The 6158-nt window shown below is 46.6% G+C and overlaps 1 long non-coding RNA gene across 1 annotated transcript in view; it reads left to right on the top strand.

Annotated features, from left to right (window-relative positions):
• Positions 1 to 6158, top strand: part of LOC309346275 — a 303343-nt gene that overhangs the window by 259254 nt on the left and 37931 nt on the right. The gene's annotated exons all lie outside the window — the stretch shown is intronic.

Genomic DNA, 6158 nt, shown 5'->3' with positions numbered 1-6158 from the left:
CGCCCAGCAACCTGCCTCACCTCCACCCGTCTATTTCTATCCTGTTTGTTATATATTTGACTTTTGTCTCCAGGGAGCGCAAGGTGGCGCGCATGACGGGTCTCCTTCCCCCTGTGTTTTATTTCGCGACAATAACCCTGTGATGGAAGTCAGGCTGAGAGGCGGTGACTAGTCGTCCCCAAGGCCACAGTCAGCGATCTTTATTGTGGTCCAGTGGGGGCGGGATTTGAACTCAGGTCCAGGTCCGACACACTAAGGCACCACACCACAGTGGCTCTCTCATTCCAAAATCAAATATTGGGGCGCCCTCCTCCCCAACTCTAGATACACACGGCATGCCCTGGAGACGAAGGGCTGGCTAAAATTGCAGGGAGGTAAAAGCACTCTGCGCATGCACAGCAGGCGACTCCAGCTGTGGCACCAGATGGTTTGAGGTTTAGAAAAAGACAAAGAAAATTGGCAGCGTCTTCCCGTCGTCCCTGGATTTCATCTTCCCAACAATCCCAGAAGGTGGGTTTTCCCTTCCCATTATATAGAGAGGGAAAACTGAGACTTAGGAGGGAAATAGTCAATGTTCTTGAGGAGAGGCGTGGATACTGCTTCTGTTTGTGTGCGTGTTGTGTGTGTGTATGTGTGTATATGAATTATTTTGATGTTATACTACACTGAAGTGTTTCTTTGTCCTTGAATCTTCTTGCTGCAATTGCCATTCTCTCCTTTGAGAACCCCTGACTTAAAATACCCATTGCTGCAAACCAGTGTTGCCGTCTTCTTCTGTGATCCCTCATAGCCAAGTAAGATTGTCTTCCATAAACACGGTTTTAACATTGAGTCCGTAAGTGACTGTGGAGGCCGATTCTGGATCCACACGTCCTTCCACAGTGGGGACATTGGTTTCCGGGCAGGAGTTGATCCCGGTGTGGATTTGCCAAGCGTGCCTTCCTCTTAGCACGTTTCTCCCTTGCGTCCTGAGTTTGAGTGTCTTCAAAGCCCATGACACCTTTGGCAAAGGCTGTTCTCCAACTGGAGCGCTCGCAGGCCAGTGTTCCCCAATTGTTGGTGTTTATACTTCATTTTTTTTAGATTTGCCTTGAAGAGAGTCTTTAAGCCTCTTTTGTTGACCACCAGCATTACGCTTTCCATTTTTAAGTCCGGAATAGAGTAGTTGCTTTGGAAGACGATCATCAGGCATCTGCACAACACGACCAGTCCAATGAAGTTGATGTTGAAGAATCATTGCTTCGACACGGGTGATCTTTGCTTCTTCCGGTACACTGGCATTAGTTTGCAAACCAGTGTACAGTGGTACCTCAGGTTACAGACTCCACTAACCCAGAAATAGTACCTCGGGTTAAGAACTTTGCTTTAGGATGAGAACAGAAGTCGTGCTCTGGCGGCGCGGCAGTAGCAGGAGGCCCCATTAGCTAAAGTGGGGCTTCAGGTTAAGAACAGTTTCAGGTTAAGAATGGACCTCCAGAACAAATTAAGACCCGAGGTACCACTGTATGCAACACTCAACTAGGTGGACCAGCCGTCCGATGACTTTGTGTGAAGCAGACTTGATAGAATTTGCACCTGCCAAAATCCCCCCCACTCTGAAAGCCTGGATGTCCCGGACAGTTGGTCTATAACAAGAACCACTTGCAACAGAAGATCTCTCTGCACCCTCCGTGCCACTGTCTTTTGCATTCCAGGGTAAAGCTGCATGAAGGAGACCTGCCTACGAAACAGGTTCAGCAAGCCGTTAACTGATACCACCCAGCCCAAAAGGAAGTGGATCCATACAGGTGCATCTGTCTAGGGGCGCACCCAGAGCAGTGTTTACCTTCCCTGATCAATGGGAGAGCTTAGACTGTCAAGTCTCCCACAGCGAGCGAACCCCACCTTGCATTGCTTTAGAACGACAGTCTTGTCTTGCAGAGCTCAGCAGTGAGCCAGCAGAGATCATAGAATCATAGAGTCATAGAGTTGGAAGAGACCACAAGGGCCATCGAGTCCAACCCCCTGCCAAGCAGGAAACACCATCAGAGCACTCCTGACATATGGTTGTCAAGCCTCTGCTTAAAGACCTCCAAAGAAGGAGACTCCACCACACTCCTTGGCAGCAAATTCCACTGTCAAACAGCTCTCACTGTCAGGAAGTTCTTCCTAATGTTTAGGTGGAATCTTCTTTCTTGTAGTTTGGAGCCATTGCTCCGTGTCCGCTTCTCTGGAGCAGCAGAAAACAACCTTTCTCCCTCCTCTATGTGACATCCTTTTATATATTTGAACATGGCTATCATATCACCCCTTAACCTCCTCTTCTCCAGGCTAAACATGCCCAGCTCCCTTAGCCGTTCCTCATAAGGCATCGTTTCCAGGCCTTGGACCATTTTGGTTGCCCTCCTCTGGACCCGTTCCAGTTTGTCAGTGTCCTTCTTGAACTGTGGTGCCCAGAACTGGACACAGTACTCCAGGTGAGGTCTGACCAGAGCAGAATACAGTGGCACTATTACTTCCCTTGATCTAGATGCTATACTCCTATTGATGCAGCCCAGAATTGCATTGGCTTTTTAGCTGCCGCGTCACACTGTTGGCTCATGTCAAGTTTGTGGTCAACCAAGACTCCTAGATCCTTTTCACATGTACTGCTCTCAAGCCAGGTGTATCATCATGTATCATCATGTATGTCAAAGGAAGGGCTCAGTCCGGCAAGCGAGAAATCCGCAAAGGGGCACATGTCTCTGCCAGTGCGGGATTTACATAACAAGCTGTAGCTTAGGGCCCCACTCTCCCCCCTCCCCAATTTATACTGAAAGAAAGAAATACCGTCTTTTACACTCACACTTAAAGGGACGCGGATGGCGCTGTGGGTTAAACCACAGAGCCTAGGGCTTGCTGATCAGAAGGTCGGCGGTTCAAATCCCCACGACGGGGTGAGCTCCCGTTGCTCGGTCCCTGCTCCCACCAACGTAGCAGTTCAAAAGCATGTCAAAAGTGCAAGTAGATAAATAGGTACCAATCCGGCGGGAAGGTAAACAGCATTTCCGTGCGCTGCTCTGGTTCGCCAGAAGCGGCTTAGTCCTGCTGGCCACATGACCCGGAAGCTGTACGCCGGCTCCCTCGGCCAATGAAGCGAGATGAGCACCGCAACCCCAGAGTCAGCCACAACTGGACTTAGCGGTCAGGGGTCCCTTTACCTATAACACTCACACTTAGTACAAGGTACAAAGGTCTGCTGTTCCAATGAACAGTGTGGACTACTCTGGTGATACTGATATTACACTAAAAAATGCATTGTATTAACTACAATTGCATTGTACAGGTTATAGCACTTACTTTCGTATTAATAAAGCTATTTATCATTATTAGTAGTTTGCATCAAATATTTACACCTATTATTATTATTTCATGTTATAGCAAGTTTCTAGAGACTAGATTATGAGTCCTTGTAAACTGTGTTTCTAAAGGAACTTTTCTTATTGCCAAATGCCAATGTGTTTGCATTATTAAGTTTGTTATGAATAAAAAATCATTTTAAGTTAGAGCTTAATAATTATTTCACTATTAATATACTTCTTCTTAATTGTATTTCACTATTGATATGCTTCTTCTTAATTATATTTCAGTTCAACAATTACTTTGATAAAATACATCTTTTGTGATGTGCAAATGGCTTTAGATACCCATTAGGTCCATAAATTACCATATAGCATATACCGGTATTCAACACAAAAAAAAAAACAGTGACAATTTGTTGTTGACAAAGGACAGCTGGACATAGAAAGGGCCCCATAGCCTTCAGTAGCTTAGGGCCTCATCAAACTTAAATCCGGACCTGGTCTCTGCAGAATCATTGCGGGGGGGGGGTGATTCAAGGGCCCAAGAGCAGCTTAGTACAGTGGTACCTCGGGTTACAGACGCTTCAGGTTACAGACTCCGCTAACCCAGAAATAGTACCTTGGGTTAAGAACTTTGCTTCAGGATGAGAACAGAAATTGTGCTCCAGCAGCGCGGTGGCAGCTGGAAGCCCCATTAGCTAAAGTGGCGCTTCAGGTTAAGAACAGTTTCAGGTTAAGAACGGACCTCCGGAACAAATTAAGTTCTTAACCCAGGTGTCCACTTGTACTGGGGACATGCTATCTTCCCCCAATCAAGATGCTCAAGGAGACCTTGAGACGAGGAATGAACTCAAGGGAACATCTAAAAGGAGAAACATTGAATTAACAAGATGACTTCGACTGGCTACATCTGTGTTCCAGTCATACCAAAGTGGTGCAATTTCTAGACACCCTAAAATGACTGTGCACTAGAACAGTTGGTGCTGGAACCAACCAGAGGGCAAGGGGCGACCCTGGAATTGATCCTAAGTGGTGGCCAGGACCTGGTGCGAGAGGCAAGCGTTGTTGTACAGTGGTACCTCGGGTTAAGTACAGTACTTAATTTGTTCTGGAGGTCTGTTCTTAACCTGAAACTGTTCTTAACCTGAAGCACCACTTTAGCTAATGGGGCCTGCTGCTGCTGCCGCGCTGCCGGACCCCGATTTCTGTTCTCATCCTGAAGCACAGTTCTTAACCCGAGGTACTATTTCTGGGTTAGCAAAGTCTGTAACCTGAAGCGTATGTAACCCAAGGTACCACTGTATCAGAGGATCACCAAAGCACGTGCCATCAGGATGCAACATCAACAAAGCTAGAAGTCAGGTCACTCGGTATTCAGGTCTAGAAATCCCCCACCTTACTTTCTAAAATGTTTTAAATGGTTCTAATTTTGGTTCCTCTGTTTTGCTTTCATCGGGTTGGTGTTTGTTAAATGTTTAGTTGGCGTTGGCGGTTATTTTAATTTGGGTATAGCTGCAAACTGTTTATTATTAATATTGTTGTTGTTGGTTTCTATTGATTTGTTGGTTGGTTTGTTGCTCGTATAGGATATTTTGTTCTTTCAATGTTTGATGCTTGGTTGTGTTTTTATATATGTTGTAAGCTGCCCTGAGTGGCTGGGGAAACCCAGCAAGGTAGGTGGGATATAAATTTTAAAAAAATATTTTATTCTTATTATTGAGCCCAATTAGCTCATGTAATTGTGGAGTTGGAAGGCTATAGGATCATCTAGTCCAACCCCCTGCAATACAGGAATTTCAGCTCAATCTTCTCTAAATCATCCAACCTCTGCTTAGAAACCTCTAAGTAAGGAGGGTCCACAAGGGAGTCTATTCCGCTGTCAAACAGCTCTTACTGCTAGAAAGTTCTTCCTGATGATAATAATTTTATATATACCCCTCCATATGGCTGAGTTAGGGTTAGGGGGTTGAGCCTCCCCCAAGAACCAGTATTGGGGCCTGTGCTTTGAAACTTGTTCAGAGACGATTAGGGGTGGAGCAGTGTGAGGTGACCAGCTTTGCTGACGGCACTAAATTATCGGAATGGAACGAGATTGCGAAGAGCTCCAAAAGGACCTCTCCAAACCGAGCCAACGGGCAGCAAAATGGCAAAGGCAATTCAACGTAAGCGAGGGCAAAGTGATGCCCGTTGGAGCAAAAATACAATAATGTTAATCTGACATATACCCTTACGGAGTCTGAACTGAAAGTGGTGGCCCAGGAACGAGACCTGGGGGTCATAGCGGAGAGCTCAGTGAAGTCGCCAACTCTGTGTGCAGCCACTGTGAAAAAGGAAAATTCCATCATTAGTAAAGGTAAAGGGACCCCTGACCATTAGGTCCAGTCGTGGTTGTGGCGCTCATCTCGCTTTATTGGCCGAGGGAGCCGGCGTACAGCTTCCGGGTCATGTGGCCAGCATGACTAAGCCGCCTGGCGAACCAGACCAGCGCATGGAAACGCCGTTTACCTTCCTGCCGGAGTGGTGCCTATTTATCTATTTGCACTTTGACGTGCTTTTGAACTGCTAGGTTGGCAGGAGCAGGGACCGAGCAACGGGAGCTCACCCCATCGAGGGGATTCGAACCGCCAACCTTCTGATCGGCAAGTCCTAGGCTCTGTGGTTTAACCCACAGCGCCACCCGCGTCCCTATTCCATCATTAGGAAAGGAAAATAAAACTGAAGAAGTTACTTTTTATGTGTGTGTGTGTTATGAGAGAGGGAGAAAAGCTTCTCTCCGCTTTCTCCTTGAAATACAGAATTTTATAAACATCGCCTCTAAACAAGAAAGCCCCCAACACT

This window comes from Podarcis erhardii (assembly GCF_964252035.2).
Source record: "Podarcis erhardii genome assembly, chromosome: 7".
Lineage (NCBI taxonomy): Eukaryota > Metazoa > Chordata > Lepidosauria > Squamata > Lacertidae > Podarcis > Podarcis erhardii.
Note: the sequence above shows the minus strand (reverse complement) of the source record. Positions and strands in the feature narration are given on the sequence as shown.